The following is a 22,576-nucleotide window of genomic DNA, read 5'->3' on the forward strand; positions in this document are numbered from 1 at the left end:
ATAGAAGACTCATAATGTTTTCTCACCTAAAGACAAATAATCTTGTCCAAACATTTGCTTCATCTGATTTATACTTCTCAACTCTATGTTCAAGGTTCTTTATTATTTTACCCATGCTTTCCTTCATGTATTCATCTAAATTTTCTTTTCTTTTTTTAAAATTGAGGATATACTATGTGCCAAGAACTGATAGGTCCTGAGGATACAACGGGTGAACAGATAGTCATGATTACTGCTCTGAGGAGTTCACAGCCCATTGGCGTACAGGGTATTGATTGAACAATCACACAAAAATGGTGACATTAATATTGTGTTAATTGTTAAGAGGGAACAGTGCTGAGAGCACATGTGTGAGAAGGAATTTGACCTGGCCTGAGGGTTAGATTAGAACTGGGATGTGAAGGAAGGATGTGGTTGGCCTCATGGAGTAGGGGTGGCCAGGCAGAATGTTACAGATAGAGAGACGCCATGTGCCAGCTTTTGCTGCAGTAACAAGTGACCTCCGCGTCTCTGTGGCTTACTTGCTTATTTTATAGGTAGGTCATGGTTGACTGCAGTTCTGCCTAGGCTATGACGCTGCTTCTCATTTAGACACTCAAACTGCAGAAACAGTCCCTGTGTGAGACATAGCACTCTTGTAGCATAATGAAAGGTTAAGAGCACTGGTGGAAACGTGCCTTGACTCTGAGGGCCTCTGAGTGGGTGTGACCTTGTCCTGCGTACATTCCTTCGGCCAAAGTACAAAGCCAGTGGGACAGGAATGATGGTCCTCAACACTGGGGACATAGCACTTGACAGGAGTGTGATCCTCCTATAGGAAAGGGATGACAATGAAAAACTGCAAAAATAATGTAATTTACTATGTTAAGGCTCTGTAATAGGAAAAAGTCTGGAGGCCTACATGGCTAGTAGTGAGAGAGTTGGCTGGAACAGGAGAGATGAGGGTGGAGTGGCAGGCGGGGCCAAGCCATGCAAAGGAATCTGAACTTTATCCTGTGAGCAATAAAAACACTGATCTTTACCCATTCAATCTCTTTCCTTAGCTGTGAAAAAATACTTTTCCTGTTTTTCTGCTCTCTGAAGTTATACTGTTTATAGAGAAAGTGTGGGCATGGCAGATAAAACTTTAAAAATCACCCTTATATTACAACTCAGAGAGAACCGTCATTCATTGATATTTTGTTGAACATATTTCTAGACTTTTAGATGTTATTTTAATATACATAATTTCTACAACAAAAACTGGATCATATTCTTCATCAGTTGTTACAAATATTCTCCAAGTTATTAAATAGTCTTATTGTCTGATCATATGGATGTGCCATAACTTAACCAGTTCTAAACTACTGGACATATAGGCTCCCCCTCCCCTCAATTTTTCTATTTTATAAAAGTCTCTAAATAACTCTGCAATGGACTTCTTTAGATTTAGCAACAACCATATTATTTCATAGATGTGACATTTTTATCTTAAAGGATATAAGAAATTTAAGACCACTGACACAAGTTGTCAATTGTCCCTCCGGAAAAGTCATAGCAAATCACACACAACAGCAGAATAGGATTTGCCAGCTCTACTGATAATTATCTTATATTGCCATTTTAATCAGTGAAATTATTTTAATTTTACATCTATTTGATTATTCAGGATGAACCTTATTTTCTATAATTCTCAGTGTTTTCATCAGGGAAGGACTTGCCTGATTGAAATGCTGGGCCTTTTGGATCTTCGGCTTAGAATGCACTCTGCTTCTCTTCAGCAAATTATGACTGCTTCTCACCTTATGACTGCAAGATTTTCTTCTGCTTCCTACAAGAAGTCTTTTCTGATTGCCTCAGTCTCTTTACTGTCGAAGCTGCCAGGAAGAATGCAGACAGTTGGTTTTATGTACATGAAAGGATGATATGTTTCCCATACACCTCATCTCCCCAAATGAAGAGCGTGTTTCTGTAGTTAAACGTTGTGCCCTCCTACAGTGACTCATTTTGTCCTCTGCATGCCTTATAGTCCATAAACATTTCTGAATGAATGCCAAGAGAAGTCATAATGGCATAATGGGTGGGTAAATCCTGACCTGATGAATGACTCACTTGTGGAGACTGGCACGTGGCTATATCAATAAAAGATTATGGACCAAAAGTCATTGTGAATGTCACTCAGAATTTCTTTTTAGATTGTAATTAACACCAATTTTTCAATTTTCATAACAGAGGCTAGCAATAACACATTCTAATTTGATAGAAGCCCGATGACTTAAATCTCTCTTGCTTATATACACACTTTTCCTCCTAGCCAGAGACAAAGAATTTTTATCCATTTGATACGTGGCATGATTTCCAGTTAAATTTTAATAGAGACTGGACTTTTCTTTCCTTCCTGTTACAGATTGTGCTAATGTCTTGTGAAGCTAGTCTGACAGTGTAAATTGTACCTTCATGCTCTCCTTCTCATGTTACAGAGGGGCCAAGCCTTACAACATGAAAAGGCCATTAGCAGAGCATTGGATTGTGTCCGTGGGGAATGTGGAGAAAAGGGCAACCCTTGTTGACATGGTCCTGCTTGCTGGGGTGGTAGATTAAGTGCCTGCAAGTCTCTTAGAGGCCTCATTGGCCTTATGATGATTTATCTCTACACTGGCGTCGTTTGCACCCGTTTTGAAGAAGCAGGGACTAAAGCGTGTCAGTTCTTTGTTCCATCATGTCACTTCTACACTCATTCTGTTCCACTGAATCCAGAAGTAAATGTAGGAGTATTCTTTCACATAGCTCTACACAGCCCCCTCAGTGACAAGAATGGTTACATCAAATCTATTTGTCTTACCTACCTGTTTCAATATTACCAGATGGTGCTTATAGTATGTGTTATATACTATATAGAATACTATACACATATTATATAGAACTATAGTATGTGTATTACTCATTGAGTAGCTCAGTGAGTCCAACTCTTTGCAACTCCATGGACTGTAGCCCGCCAGGATTCTCTGTCCACGGGATTCTCCAGGCAAGAATACCGGAGTGGGTTGCCATGCCCTCCTCCAGGGGATCCACCCCACCCAAGGATTGAACTCAGGTCTCTTGCATTGCAGGTGGTTTCTTCACCACTAGCGCCACTTGGGAAGTCCTGAATATCATATACAGTCTACCATATATTCTCCCTGTTCTCTCCCATCTTGCAAATATCACCCTATGCCTTCAAACAAATAGATGCCCATCTCCTTCTAGAAATAGTGAGATTTTGGTTTTTAATCATTGTTTTCCAAATAAAGCCACGGCACTCCCTGAACAGGTGTTCTCTCCATAAGTTACTTAATTAAAAGAGCTCCCCGAAGGCCACTGAAATACCAGAAGAAAAGACTGAAGAACAGAGATTTAATTTTGAATAAATCCTTTATTAAAATGGAAGGAAAGACAATCTGGTCTATTTCAACTTAGGAGGCTACATTAAAACTCCATCAGCAAAGAACGATGCCTTGTTCCAAAGCAGTGTTTTCAGTGTGGCTTGAAGACCACCTACATTAGGATGATTTGGGGAACTTGTGAAATATTTGGGTTCTTGGCTTCACCTCAGACCTACTGAACTCACTGAGGGTGGAGCCTGCATCTGCATTTTAACATCCACCACGCTGGATAAGATGGTAAAGAATCCATCTGCAAAGGCGGGAGACCCAGATTTGATCCCTGGGTTGGGAAGAACCCTTGGTGAAGGGAATGGTTACCACTCCAGTATTTTTGCCTGGAGAATTCCATACCAGAGGAGCCTGGGGGGCTATAGTCCGTGGGGTTACAAAGAATCTGACACAACTGAGTGACTGACACTTTCATTCTGGGCTTTCCAAGTGTGAAGAACCTGGGAACCTAGAGGTAAATAACCCACCTACCAATGCAGGAGACATAAGAGATGTGGATTCGATCCCTGGGATGGAAAGATCACCTGGAGGAGGGCTTGAAAACCCACTCCAGTATTCTTGCCTGGGAAATCTCATGGACAGAGGAGCCTGGTGGGCTACAGTCCATGGGGTCACAAAGAATTGAACATGACTGAAGTGACTTAGCAGGCACGCATGTTGGATAATTTCTTTGTATACCAAAGTTTGAGAACCAACACAGGGCTTAATGATATTCTAGAGGAGAAGTCTGAATATGATATTGCCTTCTTAAAATTCTACATGTCAGAGCATTGTTTAATGCCTGCCTCCTCCATTAAGTTGTAAGATCTGTAATGGTAGGGACCAAAGATGTCCTTTTCATTATAGGGGACTGGAATGCAAAAGTAGGAAGTCAGGAAACACCTGGAGTAATAGGCAAATTTGGTCTTGGAGTAAGGAATGAAGCAGGGCAAAGGCTAATAGAGTTTTGCCAAGAGAACGCACTGGTCATAGCAAACACCCTCTTCCAACAACACAAGAGAAGACTCTACACATGGACATCACCTGATGGTCAATATCGAAATCAGATTGATTATATTCTTTGCAGCCAAAGATGGAGAAGCTCTATACAGTCAGCAAAAACAAGACTGGGAGATGACTGTGGCTCAGATCATGAACTCCTTATTGCCAAACTCAGACTTAAACTGAAGAAAGTAGAGATAACCACTAGACCATTCAGGTATGACCTAAATGAAATCCCTTATGACTATACAGTGGAAATGAGAAATAGATTTAAGGGACTAGATCTGATAGACAGAGAGACTGATGAACTATGGATGGAGGTTTGTGACATTGTACAGGAGACAGGGATCAAGACCATCCCCGTGGAAAAGAAATGCAAAAAGGCAAAATGGTTGTCTGAGGAGGCCTTACAAATAGCTGAGAAGAGAAGAGAAGTTAAAAGCAAAGGAGAAAGGGAAAGATATTCCCATTTGAATGCAGAGTGCCAAAGAATAGCAAGGAGAGATAAGAAAGCCTTCCTCAATGATCAATGCAAAGAAATAGAGGAAAACAACAGAATGGGAAAGACTAGAGATCTCGTCAAGAAAATTAGAGATACCAAGGGAACATTTCATGCGAAAATGGGTTCAATGAAGGACAGAAATGGTATGGACATAACAGAAGCAGAAGATATTAAGAAGAGGTGGCAAGAATACACAGGAGAACTGTACAAAAAAGATGTTCATGAGCCAGATTATCACAATGGTGTGATCACTCACCTAGAGCCAGACATCCTGGAATATGAAGTCAAGTGGACCTTAGAAAGTGTCACTATGAACAAAGCTAGTGGATGTGATGGAATTCCAGTTGAGCTATTTCAAATCCTGAAAGATGATACTGTGAAAGTGCTGCATGCAATATGCCAGCAAATTTGGAAAACTCAGCAGTGGCCACAGGATTGGAAAAGGTCCGTTTTCATTCCAATCCCAAAGAAAGGCAATGCCAAAGAATGCTCAAACTACTGCACAGTTGCACTCATCTCACACGCTAGTAAAGTAATGCTCAAAATTCTCCAAGCCAGGCTTCAGCAATATGTGAACCGAGAACTTCCAGATGTTCAAGCTGGTTTTAGAAAAGGCAGAGGAACCAGAGATCAAATTTCCAATATCTGCTGGATCATCAAAAAAGCAAGAGAGTTCCAGAAAAATATCTATTTCTGCTTTATTGACTACGCCAAAGCCTTCGACTGTGTGGATCACAATAAACTGTGGAAAATTCTGAAAGAGATGGGAATACCAGACCACCTGACCCTCTTGAGAAACCTGTATGCAGGTGAGGAAGCAACAGTTAGAACTGGACATGGAAAAACAGACTGGTTCCAAATAGGAAAAGGAGTACATCAAGGCTGTATACTGTCACCCTGCTTATTTAACTTATAAGAGTAAGTCGTGAGAGTACATCATGAGAAACATTGGGCTGGAAGAAGCACAAGCTGGAATCAAGATTGCTGGGAGAAATATCAATAACCTCAGACATGCAGATGACACCACCCTTATGGCAGAAAGTGAAGAGGAACTGAAAAGGCTCTTGATGAAAGTGAAAGAGGAGAGTGAAAAAGTTGGCTTAAAGCTCGACATTCAGAAAACTAAGATCATGGCATCTGGTCCCATCACCTCATGGGAAATAGATGGGGAGACATTGGAAACAGTGTCAGACTTTATTTTGGGGGCTCAAAAATCACTGCAGATGGTGACTGCAGCCATGAAATTAAAAGACACTTACTCCTTGGAAGGAAAGTTATGACCAACCTACATAGTATATTAAAAAGCAGAGACATTACTTTGCCCACAAAGGTCCGTCTGGTCAAGGCTATGGTTTTTCCAGTGGTCATGTATGGATGTGAGATTTGGACTGTGAAGAAAGCTGAGTGCTGAAGAATTGATGCTTTTGAACTGTGGTGTTGGAGAAGACTCTTGAGAGTCCCTTGGACTGCAAGGAGATCCAACCAGTCCATCTTAAAGGAGATCAGTCCTGGGTGTTCATTGGAAGGACTGATGCTGAAGCTGAAACTCCAGTACTTTGGCCACCTCATGCGAAGAGCTGACTCATTGGAAAAGACCCTGATGCTGGGAGGGATTGGGGGCAGGAGGAGAAGGGGAAGACAGACAATGAGATGGCTGGATAGCATCACCGACTTAATGGGCGTGAGGTTGAGTAAATTCAGGGAGTTGGTGATGGACAGGGAGGCCTGGCATGCTGCGATTCATGGGATCCCAAAGAGTCGGACACAACTGTGTGACTGAACTGAACTGAATGACTTCACCCCCATATCTCCAGGGCCCAGCCCAATGCCTGGCCCATTTCATGCCTACTGGATGAGAAACTTAAGGATTCAGGCCCATCTTTATTTTAACAAGTCCTGTAGCTGAGCCTTATTCCTGCTATAGTTTGAGAAGCCCGAGTAAAAGAATCTTTTCAGAACAACTACTGGCTTCATAAGAGTAGCAATCTACTTTCCTTTCCCTGCACTCTCCCCTGGCCATTTCAAATGGGATACTCTTTGGTCTGTATGCTACCATATATCTCTTAAGATCAGGATATATTAGATTATAGGCATAGTTTCAATAAAAGAAAATATTATTTCCACTTGACAAAGAGGAGAGTGAGGCACACTGAATGGAGGTGACTTGTGTGAGGCTGATAATGGACAGACTTGGGGTTTAATTCAAAGTCTCTTAGAAATTTATGCCACATTCTTCTTTATTTTTTTTTACTAATTGCCTGTGTGTATGCTCAGTCACTTCAGTTATGTCCAACTCTCTGTGACCCCATGGACTGTAGCCCGCCAGGCTCCTCTGTCCATGGGATTTATCAGGCAAGAATAATGGAGTAGGTTGCTACTCCAGGGGACCTTCCTGACCCAGTGATTGAACCTGCATTTCCTGCATTGGTGGGCGATTCTTTGCCAGTGAGTCACCTGGGAAGCCCCGCTAATTGCCTAGGTCCCGGCTTGTGTTTCATTGGTCTGCATGAGGACTCTTCAGTGAGTTTTTTAAGGGAGAAATAACACAGTCTCTTCTCTCATCACTAATAGCATCACCCTGAGGATATATGCCCTGTAGGACCGAGATCTGAGTAATTTCCTGAAGAGATCATCCAGAAGTGGTCTGGAGGGATTACTGGACTTCCAAGCAGCAGCCTGATTACTGTTAAACTGTCCCCTCCCACATTCACCAAATGGTCCTTAAAAATTATGCATTTTAAAAATTCTGTTGCAGTAACCAAAATAAGTCATGTTTCTACAGACTGGAGGAGATCAGAGTAGACCTAATGGAAGAATATTCATTGTGAATAAATAAACCTCTTGAAGACAGATCTGTGTTTGTTTATTTGTTTTAACTCAGAGTAGCAGCAGTGAGTGAGGTAATGCTTGACTGGTCTAGAGAAAAGTAGATCACTAGTCCATATATACTCATTTTGAACTCATGGTTGCATGAATACAAAAAACAATGCCATATCAAATATAGAAAGATGAGTGCCATAAGAAGCAAAGGCAAGATACTGCAGAAACACTTAAGAGGGCAAACTGAAGAGGTGTGGGAGTTAAGGAAGGCTTCCTGGAGGTAATGAGGTTAGGACCTGAAGATTTTATAGGCACTGCTAGCCGGGGAGTGTGCAGCAAGAGAAGTATAGGGCGGAGGTAGGTGTTTCTCTACATATAAAGAGTATATTTCAAAGTCAACATATCTAGGTTTTGTAATTATACCCCAACTTGTCTCTGTTCTTTGGAGAATCAAACCAAAACAGAGGTGTAAGACAGACTTGCCCAGTCATTCAAAGTCTTGGCATCCTCTTAATCTTATTTATCACCATCATCATTATTATAATACTATTATTAGAGAAAATAGGATGGCAGACTATGTTAATATTATTAATATAACTATGGGCTCTAAACAGGGAGAATGGAAAACCCTCTTTCCTTCTCAGATTAGAAACATCTGGGTTTTATGTATGATGCCCTACTTAAAGGCACCCTGAAAAACTGTAGTGTATTCAGGAGTAGTAAAGGGGAAATATCTCATACGAGAAATATCTAAAGAACTAGAAGGCTGTGGAGAGGCAGGAGAGCTATCTTTCAACTCCAAAGTGCTATTATTGAGGGAGAAATTCCCTAAGATGTAACTCTAGGCTATCTCCCAAGAAATTGCCATGGCACCCCTTAAATTATACATCTCATCGGGATAAGGACCAAGATTGTCTTACCACTGCTTCCTCAATGCCTGGCACAGTGCCTGGTAGATAATAGATACTCAGTAGATATTTGTTGAATGAATGAATGACTGGGCAGAAGCAGCCCCAGGCCAACTGAAACTTCTAGGCTCTGTATTGTTCCCACCAATTCCAAAGATGAGAATTTGGTTGTACTCCTTTTCAACTAGAAATATGGCCCACTTAAAAGATACAAAGCTCATCACATCGTTGTGTCTGGTTTCCATGGTGTATCTACAGACAAATCCTTTAAAACACTTAACCAGTGGGTGAGATGCTGTGTCTAATGGTTCTGCAGTACAGCTTGGAGAGTTTATTTTTCACAATCTGTTCTATGCATCAAAAAACAAAATATAAAATTGAAATTGATGCTGAGAAAGTGACACGACTTTTTTTCAGGTCTGGGAATTGACCCCCTCTGCCTAATCAACTGATAAGTGCCCTGAAATTATGTAAGAGGAAAGAGGGGATAAGTGAAGAGTTTAATCACAGAGCTGATAGGTTCAAAGCACCCCAAGCAGTTTTCTGAGCTCCTTAAGCATCAGAACATCCTTCCAAGGGTCTTTGGAGACCACTTAGTACAACATCTTCATTTTTCATATGGGTCAACTTGGGTTCCAAAAAATAGAGAGTCTTTTCCCATTAAAGCATCCTAGTAGTGGCACAGCAGGTGTCTTTACTCAAAGACTTACTTTCTCCACCATGTACTGCCACTTTCCTGCTATTCTTTTTTTTCCATCTGTGGCAAGCTCAGCATTCATCTTCCTCTAAAAATCAAAGATGGGCTAAAACATTAGGCTGACTTTCTTCACTTTCCTCCACCAGGAATCACGTCCTTCTCAGCTACCTCTTTTCATATGCAGCCTATAGCAGATTTCTTCCCCCCCTTACCTTCCCTTTGGATTTTCTTTTTCACTAAAGTGGTCTGTTTAACTAGTAATGATCATGTACATCTTGGCATTCTGGCAGCCTATAGCAAAATAACAGATGCAGAAAAACAAATGGAGGGGAGCACTCTAAAGATCTGGACTTTCAAGGAATAAGGAAACACTCTACTGACTTTTTGTTCAGTTTCCTAAGATGAAGACATTTAAATATGTAAAATACAATACTCATCTTAGGCAGCTGCTCATTTATGAGACTTTTGGCACTAGCCATCCAGACTTGAGTTTTCAAAACTGAATGACTGATGCTTTCTTTAATCTCAGCATTTCATATTCATTGTATGAATGCTTATTCCTAACTAGATCTAGATGGCAGGTTGAATGATTTGAAGACTAGAAAGCTTCTCCTTTCAAGATTATATTTTCATTGGCCTATTAAACAATCTAGACTTAGACAGATATTCCTTTTCATGAAGGCATTTGTCTTCAGGGATCTCCTTTAAAATACAGCTAGGACTGGCACAACCAAGGTACTAGGAGTCATCAAATATTGAATTCTAGGTGAGGGGAACCCGGGTTTGATCCCTGGGTTGGGAAGATCCCCTGGAGAAGGAAATGGCAACCCACTCCAGTATTCTTGTCCGGAGAATACCATGGACAGAGGAGCCTGGTGGGCTACAGCCCATGGGGTTGCAAAGAGTCAACAACTAACAACTGACTGAACAACTAACACTTCACCAGTTTTTACCTTGAAAATCTGAAAATATAATTCCCCTCATTAATGGGAAGCAAGGCAGGTAAATTTGATACATGCAATCTTGGAACGTAGGTCATATTGACAGTGAAGGAAGCAGGGAACATGGGGATCACAGCACAGGAAACGTGACTAAGGCAAGAAGAGTTATGAGATCCTTTAATAAAACTTACATTTCTCCCTTATTTTGCAGAGGGACAGACTAGATAGGAAAACTGCATTTTTGAAAATTTTATTTCACTCATCTGTTTGCTTTTTATGATTTTGTTTTAGAATCATTGTCTTTTTTAATTGGAGTATGATTGCTTTGCTATATCATGTTAATTCCTTCTGTACAATGAAGTGAATCAGCTAGACATTTATTTCCTCCCTCTTGGACCACCCCTGGCCAGCATTCTACCTGCCTAGGTCATCACAGAGTACCGAGCTGAGCTTCCTGTACTATACAGCAGCTTCCTATTAGCTATATATTTTATACATGGTAGTGTATATCTCTTAATCCTAATCTCCCAATTTGTCCCACCCTCCCTTACCCTCGTGATGTCCATATGTCCGTTTTCAACATCTGTGTCTCTATTCCTACCCTGGAACTAGGTTCATCTGTACTCATACCAGGCAGAATGGCCATCATCAAAAAATCTACAAAAAATAAATGCTGGAGAGAAGGAAATTCTCTTGCACTGTTGGTGGGAATGTAAATTGGTACACTCCCTAGGGAGAACAGTATAGAGGTTCCTTAAAAAATTACAAATAGAACTACCACATGACCCAGCAACCCCACTACTGGCTATATATCTCAGTAAACCATAAGTTAAAAAGACATATGTACCTCATCTATTTGCTTTTTTTAACCAAACACTTCATGAACAACTAAAGTTAAGATGTGCTTACTTAGTAGCTCGGTCATGTCCGACTCTTTGTGACCCTTTGAACTATAGCCCACCAGGCTTCTCTGTCCATGGGATTTCCCAGGCAAGAATACTGGATTGGGTTGTGATTTTCTCCTGTAGGGGATCTTCTCAATCCAGGGACCAAACCCATGTCTCCTGCATTGCAGGCAGATTCTTTACCCCACTGAGCCACCCAGGAAGCCCATAAAGTTAAGATACTTGATTCTAGAATTCAAGGTTTTAACTGTTTCACTCTGTTCTCTTCTGAAGGAGCCCCAGATGGAAACATCTGGTCCCAAAAGTCTTCTGCTGGGCTTTTTGAATAAAAACCTCTCTTGAAAACAAAACAAAACAAAAAAACCCCTCCACAAACCCTAACCTCAAGCCACTGTTTTAGCTTTATTTGGGCAATTTGATTTTTCAGTCCAATCAAGCAAGTGATGAGGTTGTATTGAGTTGAGAGGTAGCCTTATCTTAGCTTCCTGAAGTCTAATATTAGGATAAAAACTTCTCATCTAGATCAAAGCTTTCCAGCAAAGTCAGTCTCTCAGAGAGAACAGTCGCTTATCTTGCGTGAAGACAGTGTGGGGCAGGGTGTAAGCACCGTCTCCATAGGTTAACGCTGATGGAGTGGCCCCTCTTACTTTCTCTCTCAGGTTATCTTTGGTCTTCTCATCTCACTCTTCATTTGGGGTGTTTCCTTGTGTCCAAATATTTTTTTGTGTGTGTGTCCAAATATTTATAAGCAATTGACACTGGTTTTCTGGGCATTTGGCCCAGGTTTTCTAGAGTTTGGTTTCCAAACCTCAGAGGTGATTCCAGATATCACTCTTAGAGATGAACACATTGGTGACTGTTGTATTCATTAGTGCAAAATGTATTTCAGCTGGGGAGAAGAGATCTTTAACTTAGGTGCCTCCAAAGATGATAGGGAAAGGGCTGCCCTAAAAACTGAGAGTGCTGAAAGATGAGACATACAAATAAATCTTTGGCATTGCCATAAAAAAGCTTGTTCCTCATATTTGCTTTGCAATAAGAGCTTGGTTTCAGTTTGAAAGCTATTCAGCCTTGATGTTTGAAATAATAACATTTTATGCTCATTTTATGTTTACAAGTCACAAATCATACTGGTAAATATTCATGGGCCATTTTCTTTTGCTTCCGAGAAAAGTATGGAGAGAAGAAAAACACCTTATGGGGTCAGAGCTTGGAGTGTGGTGGGAGATAAACCAGAATTGAAAGGGACACGTGTATCCCAATGTTCATCGCAGCACTGTTTATAATAGCCAGGACATGGAAGCAACCTAGATGCCCATCAGCAGACGAATGGATAAGAAAGCTGTGGTACACATACACAATGGAATATCACTCAGCCATTAAAAAGAATACATTTGAATCAGTTCTAATGAGGAGGATGAAACTGGAGCCTATTATACAGAGTGAAGTAAGCCAGAAAGAAAACACCAATACAGTATACTAACGCATATATATGGAATTTAGAAAGATGGTAATGATAACCCTGTATGCGAGACAGCAAGAGAGACACAGATGTATAGAACAGTCTTTTGGACTCTGTGGGAGAGGGCGAGGGCGGGATGATATGGGAGAGTGGCATTGAAACATGTAAATTATCATATGTGAAACAAATTGCCAGTCCAGGTTCGATGCATGATACAGGATGCTCGGGGCTGGTGCACTGGGATGACCCAGAGGGATGGGACGGGGAGGGAGTTGGGAGGGGGGTTCAGGATGGGGAACACATGTACACCCATGGAGGATTCAAGTCAATGTATGGCAAAACCAATACAATGTTGTAAAGTAAAAAAAAAAAAGATTGAATATCAGCAGAGTTAAGTTGGAAGTAAATTTGGGTTGCCATTTGTGGATCCTGGTTGAAAAAATAACCTCAAGCACTTTTAAAGATGAATGATGCCAGGGAAAGGCAAAGTCCAACTTTATGGCCTTAGTCCAAACACACACAGGCTAGGATGCTAGAAAACTGCCAGCAATGGTGCCACACACAATATCTTCTCTTGCACTGTGTAGAATGATTTAGAATTTAACCATCATGTGCACGTATATTTTGCTACATGATACTATGACATGTATTATTATCCCCGTCTCACAGATAAAAAAAAAGGATGTTAATTTTAAATGACTTGCACATGTTTATAAGACCAATAACTCAAAAAATACTGGACCTGGATCCCAGATCCATTGGCTTCTGGTCTAGGACTCGTTCAGGTATGTCTTATTCAGGATTTGGATTAAGATACCTTTTCCTCTGGTAGATTTTCTGTCTACAATCCAAAACCTGGATTGTAAACATCTCTGGGTTCCAAAAAAATACCTTATAACAGCCTAGGTCTCATCACAGTGACTTGTAATGAATTATTACCTTGATTTTATTTTTCACTGGACAATAAACTCAATGAGAAAAGTGACTAGTTTACCATAGTAATTACAACCCACTGGGCCTGGTAGGAAAATGTTTCTTAAGTCTCTGTGAAGTGAACTGAATTCCAACAGTTATTTTGCCAAAACTGGAAGGATAGTAAAGATCTGACTTTTAGACTCACAAGTTCCAAGTCTGTTTCGAATGGGTGTTTTCAAGGAAAGATGCTGCCCTCTTGAAAATCTCATTACAGATGCCCAAGAGAGAACTGGAAAATTCTTCCTAACAGAGACCATGGCCTTAGGAAATTACCCCATTTCAGTCTCATTTGAAGGGCATTTCTACCCAGTTGTAAATTCCAGATGGCAAAGGAATGAGAAATCCTAAAATTTCTCTGGGTGCATAGAACCTTTCCTGTTGTTTTCTCACCAGTGCCCACACACCTGCAGATGAAGATCTGGAAGTCTGACTCTCTAGAGAAGCTGGATCTGTTTTCCAAAGCAGCCATCCTCTGCCAGGCAGATAACCGTGATGATAAGGTTGACAGAGCTACCAAATGATGTCTCATCATTCCAGATGAGAAGGAGCAAACACTAAGGGAAAATAAACAGTGAAAAGGTCCATTTAAAACCCATAACCTGTGTAATTCAAAACTGGAAGTGGGACTTAGGATCTCACTCTCCTTTGAAAATTTGTAAACCCTGCCCTACTTCTGTGAGACTCTCCAACGTGCTGGCATAGCCAGAGTTGGCTGGACTCCCAGGTGCAATGCAGAGCCCATCTGTTTGGTCACTCTGTCTGATGTGGATTTAGAGAGTGAATTGTGTATATGGGACATATTCCAGATAAATCTGAATTTCCTAAATATATTGAAAATGTGGTTGTGAGTTCTAAGAAAGATTCCCACTGCACTTGGTCCCCACCACTCGATTTTTTCAGATCATATACAACAGAGGTTTAAAGGAACATGGAATGTACTCTGCTGTAAGGCTGATGAGTCTAGGTTAGCAAAATGCCTGGCTTAGAGAAGGTATTTAATAACCATTTCTTTAATAATAATACTAATAGTATGGTTTTACTATTTCTATATATCAGGTGATATGTTAAGTAATATATCTCCCACCTCTCCTCTCTTTCTCACTCTCCCCAGTCCTTCCTTCCCTTCTTTTTAGTTCCATTAATATTCATGGAGTTCCCTACACACATCAGGTATTCTTCTAAGAGCTAGGGCTATGCTAGTGAACAAGGGACATCATGTCCCTTAAATTCTATTTGGAGGGATACTAATAATAATCAAGTGGACAAACAATACAACTTCAGAGAGTGATACAGAACAGAGTAATATGAGATAGTGACCTGGGGATGAAAGATTACTTTCCTTTGCATGTACATGAAAAACTACTCTATGGGAGAGACACTTTAACTGACATTCTTTCGGTGGGTAAGAAAGACTTTTCCATGTAACAATCTGTGGTGGAAGTTTTCTAGGCAGATATTTCTAGAACATTTCAAGACAAATGTCCCAAATGATCCAGTCTTGTTTGTGGGATAGAAAAAAGCCAGCATCTCTGGAGCAAGGTGCACAATGGGAGAGAGTCATTTGGACACAAGGTTGGAGAGAAAAGCAGATGGCAGATGACTGTAGAGATGTGGTGTGTGTGCATGTGTGCTCAGCTGCTCGGTCGTGTCTGACTCTTTGTGACCCCATGTTCTATAGGCTTTCAGGCGCCTCTGTCCATGGAATTTTCCAGGCAAGAATACTAACGTGGGTTGCCATGCCTTCCTCCAGGGGATCAAACCCATGTCTTCTGTGTCTCCTGCATTGGCAGACAGATTCTTAGCAGAGCCAAACAAATCCACCTTAAGTGCTATTTGTCTCCCCACTGCACCACCTGGGAAGCCTTGAAGAGATGTTGTAGGCCATGGCAATAACACTTCAATGCATTATCTTCTTCAACCACCACAATAACCCTACAATGCTGTTTGTATCCCCATTTACAGAAGAGAATAATGAGACATAGACAGCCGATGTAGCATGGTCAGGGTCACATCACTGGCAAGTGGCAGAGTCCATATTTGAAATCAGGCAACCTGGCTCCAAAACTCAAAGCACAAGTCCCAACATAAATCCAGACACATTCATCATCATCTTAGAATTGTCCCCTTCCCCACATCCAACTACTCATCAATCAATCCAAGTTCTCATCAGCATCACAGAACACTCAGTACTGGCATGGATACACAAATCAGAGCCAAACAGCTTAAGATCTCAGCTCTGCTTTGATGGGCTATGTGATCTGGGAAAGTCATCTAATTCATTATGGCTTTTGTTTTCTCATCTGTGAAATGAGACTAATAATAGTAGTTTTCTCCAAGATCCCCTGGAGGAGCACATGGCAACCCACTCCAGTATTCTAGCCTGGAGAATCCCCTGGACAGGGGAGTCTGGCAGGTGACGGTCCATAGGGTCACAAAGACCCGGACATGATTGATGCAACTTAGCCTGCACACACACATACACTTCTTAGGGTATTCTGAGATTACAGTGATATCATACCTGCACAGTCTAAGTCTTCAATACATTCTTAACCTCAAACCAAACCAAATCCCTACCACATGTATCATTTACCACAATTCATCTGTCCTTTCTCTCTCCTTCCCCACTGTTACCCTGGTCGCAGATCTCTGCTATTACCATCTAGCCCTTCTGACTCAGACTCCTCATATAGAGTCAGAAAGTTGCATTTTAACACACTCTTCAATTGTTTCTATGCAAGCCAGAGTTTAAGACCATTGAAATAGACCATCAACCAAGATACAAGTGGACCTTAGTAGATCTCAGTGTCAGACTCAGACACTGCAACTGTATTTGCAAATATTCAGTGTTAGGGTTAATTGGGATTTGAGGTCTTTTCTGATGTATTTTGATGACATGACAGTTAGAGTTTTGGTAGTACATGAATACTGCCCTGCTCACACCCATTTCCCACGTTCTCCTGCTTTTTCAATATTCCCATGTGAATTATATGCAAGGGATAGAGCCAATGGTATTTAAAGTACAATATGTAGCATCTCTCAGCACACAATTATGGTAAAGGTTAATCTGATTTGCCTGTTTAGGTTCAACTGCTAACATTTAATTCAAATGTTGACATATTATTTCAAATGTAATATTTAATTTCAAATTTAATGTATAACCACAAACTCATTATTTTTTCCTCTAAATTTGCTCCTTCAATAACCTTTCCCACTTTGGAAAATTCATATCTGTCCTTCCAATTTTTCAGATTGAAAACTTGGAGATGTCAGTTCCTCTTCTATCTTTTTCATGACCCACATCAACAAACCGTGTTGACTTTATCTTCCAAACATGCCCAGGATATGACTTCTCAGTCACTCTGCTCCCATCACCTGAAACTGAACCATCACCATCTTTGGTCTGGGGTACTGCAAGAGCCACCTTACAGGTTTCATTGTTTCCACCTTTGCAATTCCAGAACTCTCTTTTTAAGAGAGCAGCCAAAGAACCCTTTAGAAACATAAACCAGCAAGGTATCTGTGGTAGAGTGAACAGTGATAAGAAAAAAAAAGTGGAAGTGTTGGTTGCTCAAGCGTGTATGACTCTTGCAACCCCATGGACTCTAGCCCACCAGACTCCTCTGTTCATGGAATTCTTCAGGCAAGAATACTGGAGTGGGTTGCCATTCCCTTCTCCAAGGGATCTTCCCAACCTGGGGATCAAACTCAAGTCTCCTGCATTACAGGCAGATTCTTTACTGTCTGAGCAACCAGGGAAGTCCAGAGAGAACAATGGCTTTCCACGTATGGTCAGATCCTAACCCCCAGAACCTATGCATGTTACCTTATATGGCAAAAGAGATGCCACAGGTACAATTAAGTTAAAGATTTTGAGATAAGATTATCTCAGGGGAGGAGGTCTGATGTAACTGCATGGGTCCTTATAAGTGGATGCTTGAACAGAGTTAAAGGAGAAATAATGTGATGATGAAAGCAGAGACTGCAACAACATGCTTTGAAGATGGAATTAGGGGCCAGAAGTAAAGGAATGCAGGTGACCCCTAGACCCTGAGAAAGGCCAGGAAACAAAGTCTCTTCTCCCAGCCTCCGGAAGGAACCATCCCAGTGACACCTTGACCTCAGTCCAGTGAAACTAATTGCAGACTTCTGACTTCCAGAATTACAAGAGAATAAGTTTGGGTTGTTTCAAGCTGTTAAACTCATGGTCATTCATAACAGCAGCAATAGGCACTGAAGACAGCACCCTCTTCATTTCCACTCATCCTGAGTCAAATCCAAAGCCATCACAAGGACCTACAGGGTCCCACACCATCTGTTCCCCACCATCCACCTGTGACTCAGACCTCACCTCCTATGAGCCTCCCTTTGGCTCGCTCTTTCCAGCCACTTGGCCTCCTTGCTTCAAACACTCAGACATGCCCTCTGCTCTTTGCCTTTACTTTTACATACCTGGCCTGCTCTTTTCCCAAAATAGTCACATGATTTGATCCTCTCTTCCTTGGGTGTCACTCACCTGTCTCCTTCTCAGTGGGGCTTTCCTGACAACACTACTTGAAATCAGAATGCATCTCCTTTGAACCCTTCTATTCCTTATATCACTTGCCTCCTTTATTTTTTCCAAAGAACTTACAACCATGTGATGAAGTCTAGTTTTACTCACTTACTTACTAGAATGAAAGGTCTATTTTTCATTTCTCTGTACAGCGCTACAAGCCCATGACTTCCATGATGCTCGCACATAGTAGGTATTATTTAGTTAATTGGAAGAAATTTAGTGAATGAGATGCTAACCCAGTGCAATGTCTGGCACGACTTGCATGCATGCATGCATGCTGGCATGCAGACAAAGTGATGGAGGGCTCCAAGGAGAATCCTGACTCAGCTGAGGGAGTATATTCATGAAGTTTGAGAAAAGGAGAGGCAGATGACATGTCCTGCCAAACACAAGTCCTATTTGACTTACAACCAACCTGTGTGTAGTGGATAGCAATGGAGAGAGGAGCAGGATATGGGTTAAGGTCTTTTAATGCCATGGCCCTATCCATGAATATCCATTAATAATTCTTGATTGCTGACCAATTATGTTAGAAATTCCACCCCCGCCCCACCCTTCCCTTGAAAGGAGACCTGGAAAGACAGTGGATAGAGACAAGAGCTAAAATTTCTTTCCCCTATATTGAATTATTTTTAAGATACATGTACACCCATGGCTGATTCATGTCAATGTATGGCAAAACCACCACAATATTGTAAAGTAATTAGCCGACAATTATAATAAATATATTGATTTAAAAAAAGAAAGTCTAAAAAAGTGATTTAATGAGGAAACCATCAATTTCCAAACTTTCTCTCAATGACAGACAATGATCCGTGAGAAAATTTAGCTTCCTTTTCAACATAAGGATGTGTTCTGTGCACGTTACAAGGTCTTCAGCAGTCATCTGTTAGCAATGGCATGATGCACTAGACTACGGACACATCACACTGTATAAATGCAAGGGAAATTGACACCACTGGGACCCAAACCATGGACAAAACTCAAAGCAGAAGCCTGGCTAGAGCAACTGCAGGGGTGGCAGATAGTCTAGCTCACAGGCCAGTTCTAAAGTAATTGACTGAAGCTCTATGTTCTCTTCCAGAGCAATAGGAGAGAGTGCTGTTATGCTGACTTAGTGATACTGGCCATGAGCATAGAAAAGTGACACGTGTCACAGTCTTGCTTGCTTTAGATGAGAGAATGTATTTTAGAGTTTAGGATTTGCAAGACAAATTCAAATTCAAATTCAAATGGCAACCACTGGGTACCTTCCCTTTCTCATCCTCGGATTGCCACCTCTGCCTATTTCAGGAAGGGAGAAAGCAAGTTAGAAAGAGGTTAAAAGTCTGGTTAAACCTTCACAGTTCATGTATGAAGCAGCCTGAAGTCCCAAGGTTTCCAGCAATTCTGGTTATCATTAAGCAATGGCATGTGACGCACTGAAGAATAGGTACTCACAGGACAGAACTGTGAGTGTGTGGAAGTTCCATGGATGAACAAAAGCCTGTTTCCTCATCTTGATCGATCATTTCTCACCACATGTGTTATTTATTAGAAAATGGCTCACTAGCCACCAAATAGGTGATTGTTATTGATAAGACAAGAAAACAAAACTGGAAGGAAAACAACCAAGCATGCAGACAAGCAGGCTGCCACTAACCTTCTCATCACCATAGTGGATTGCCCAATCCGTTCTGCTCTCAAAGTTGGCTTTGAGTCAGCCTCCTTTGGAGACCTGCTGATTGTGTTACAAATACGAGTTTGACATGGAGCAGATGAGGATTTTTCAAAACACATGTTCAGTGAAGAGGGAGGTCACAGCTTAAGTGAAATCAATGTGGGCTCTTAGCCTGGCTCAGATCAAAAGACCTGGGGAGTAAAATCCCCTGGAAGGCCATGTAAATACACCTGCTAATAACCTTACTTTCCCTCATCAACCTCCAGGTCTTCAGAGGTTTCTGGTTTTGTGGGCCCTTCCTCAGGTACTGCCATCATCTTTCACGGTTTTGGCCTCCGGTAGCATCCTCAAATATTTTTCTATCATCCTACCCATCATCTCTCCGCCCTGACACTGTCTTGTGGATAATCCTGGCAGCTGGCCCCACACAATGCTGCTCTTGGTAGCTGCAGAGCATTTGGAGGTAAAATCTTTTCCTGCAGCTTTTATCCCTGATGGTGGGGAGACTGTATGCCAGGTGACACCAGGTAGAACAGATGGCATCATTTTTTGCCTGGTTCCAATTTAAAGTCAAGTTCTTTCCCTCTGATGTCATGTATATCAAAAGTCACTCCTCCTAAGCAATGATATTTACTTAGATTAATTATTGCTGAACTCAGGTTTGCATTAAAAGGCAATTTAGATGTCACTAAATTTTTTAAATGAAGTTTTTTCTATAAATTAAAAAGGTATATGGTAAAATATATTCTAAAACTGTCAGAAAGGCACAAAATAAAAGATAAAGTCTCTCTTCTCTTACCTCTTCTAAAGGACACTGATAAACTTTCTTGCATATCCAGTCAGAAATATATTTATACCAATATTTCTATACGGCTATACTTCTTCTAATTCCCAGAATTGAGGTAACACACTATATACTGTTCCTCACTCAGCTTTCTATTTTTATTAACAATTTATCTTGGAGATAGTGTCATATAAGCAATATAATTTTATACTCTAATATTTTTACTGAAAATATGCTATTTCATCACATAATGTACCAAGATTTATTTTATTAGGATCCCATAGATGGACATCTGGGTTATTTCTGGTAGCTATCGCTTCAAAGCTATTACAAAAACTGAGGGGGACTTATTCTTGCACTTGGCCCACTTCTGCTTACCTCTAACAGCTTTGTTAACTCCGTTCTCTTCCGTGTGTGGGGGTGCTTAGTCGCGCAGTGTGTTTGACTCTTTGCAACCCCAGGCTCCTCTGTCCGTGGGGATTCTCCAGGCATGAATAACGGAGTGGGTTGCTATGCCCTCCCCCAGGGGATCTTCCTAACCCAGGGATCGAACCCAGGTCTCCCTCATTGCAGGTGGATTCTTTACCATTTGAGCCACCACAGAAGCCCTCTCCTCTTCCATAGCTCCTAGCAATTCTCCAGTAACTTACACTGCTTTATTTTCTTTCTAGAATTTGGTATGTCTAAGATAACCCATCTATTTCTTACATCTTACTTCCTGTCCTCCCAAACTAGACAATTAAGTGCAATAAAAGTAGATATTGATATCTTCTTTACCTTTGTATTACCAGCACTTAGAACAGTGCATGGCATATAGTGGGTGCTCAATAAATACTTAAACAAAACGAACCTCAACAAATTTGGTAGAATGAATTTTCCTGAATGGAACCAAAACCTACAATGCAAACTGAAAAAAAGCAAAAAGAAAATTTATCTCATGAACTTGAAAGCCTAGCCATGTGGCAGGTTCTTTTGATCAGTGTCTCAATAATGTCACCAAGGACCCAAATTCTTCTCTTCTTTTTATTCTGTCATCCTCAGCCTGGGCTTCATTTTATGGATGGTTATATGCCCAAAAATGACTGCTGGATTTACAGGCATTGCTGGCAGATATAATAACAGCCAGGGGAAGAAGGTAAACTATTCCTCTCTGTGTTTCATTTATTGGCCAGTTAGGTCACACGCACATTTCAGAATCACTCATCAAGGGATGTGGAATCTGGCCTGGCTTAGACTAACATTACACCTTGAGTGAAACCGAAATGAAGTCATTCATAAATGTGCACTGCACTTGAGTTCTGGAGTCAGACTGAGACAAGCTGGGGCCTGGGGCCCTTTGCTGCAGTGCTGCAATGCTTGTACCTGGACATACTTCTCCTCGAGCTACAAAATACGAAGAGGCTACATGGAACTAAAAATAACTGCATGCATGCACAGTCGGGGCAAATTCTGAACCAAAAGATCCCAAAAGGCAAAAAACCCAAGTATCGTTTCAGAAGAGTTGGGAGTAACAAAAAATTGGGTGTCAGGAGCAAACGCAGGGTACTGCACATGCCCCCTGCACTTAACAGCACAAATGAGTGGGCAATCTACCCACACCACCCCTCCGGCTGAGCCCTGGACACACCCCTACCTTCACCCCATAAAAGGAAAGAGCAAGGAAACCTGAAACTGGCACAGGAGCCCCAAGAAAGCCTTGCCTGAATTTCTTGTCTGTCCTCTCATCAATTTCTACTGACGGGGGAAGGCCCTGGTCAGTATCAGAACCAACAGCCTTGGTATTCCTGGATTCTAAGCCTAGCCACTGGCAAGGTAGCAGCTAGTTATACCTGAATGCAGCCGTGAAATTTAAAGGTGGTTGCTCCTTGGAGGAAAATCTATGACAAACTTAGTGCATTAAACAGCAGAGACATCACTCTGCCAACAAACATCCATATAGTCAGACCTATGGTTTTTCCAGTAGTCATGTATGGATG

Source organism: Cervus elaphus, chromosome 9 (genome assembly GCF_910594005.1).
Source record: "Cervus elaphus chromosome 9, mCerEla1.1, whole genome shotgun sequence".
Taxonomy (NCBI): Eukaryota; Metazoa; Chordata; class Mammalia; order Artiodactyla; family Cervidae; genus Cervus; species Cervus elaphus.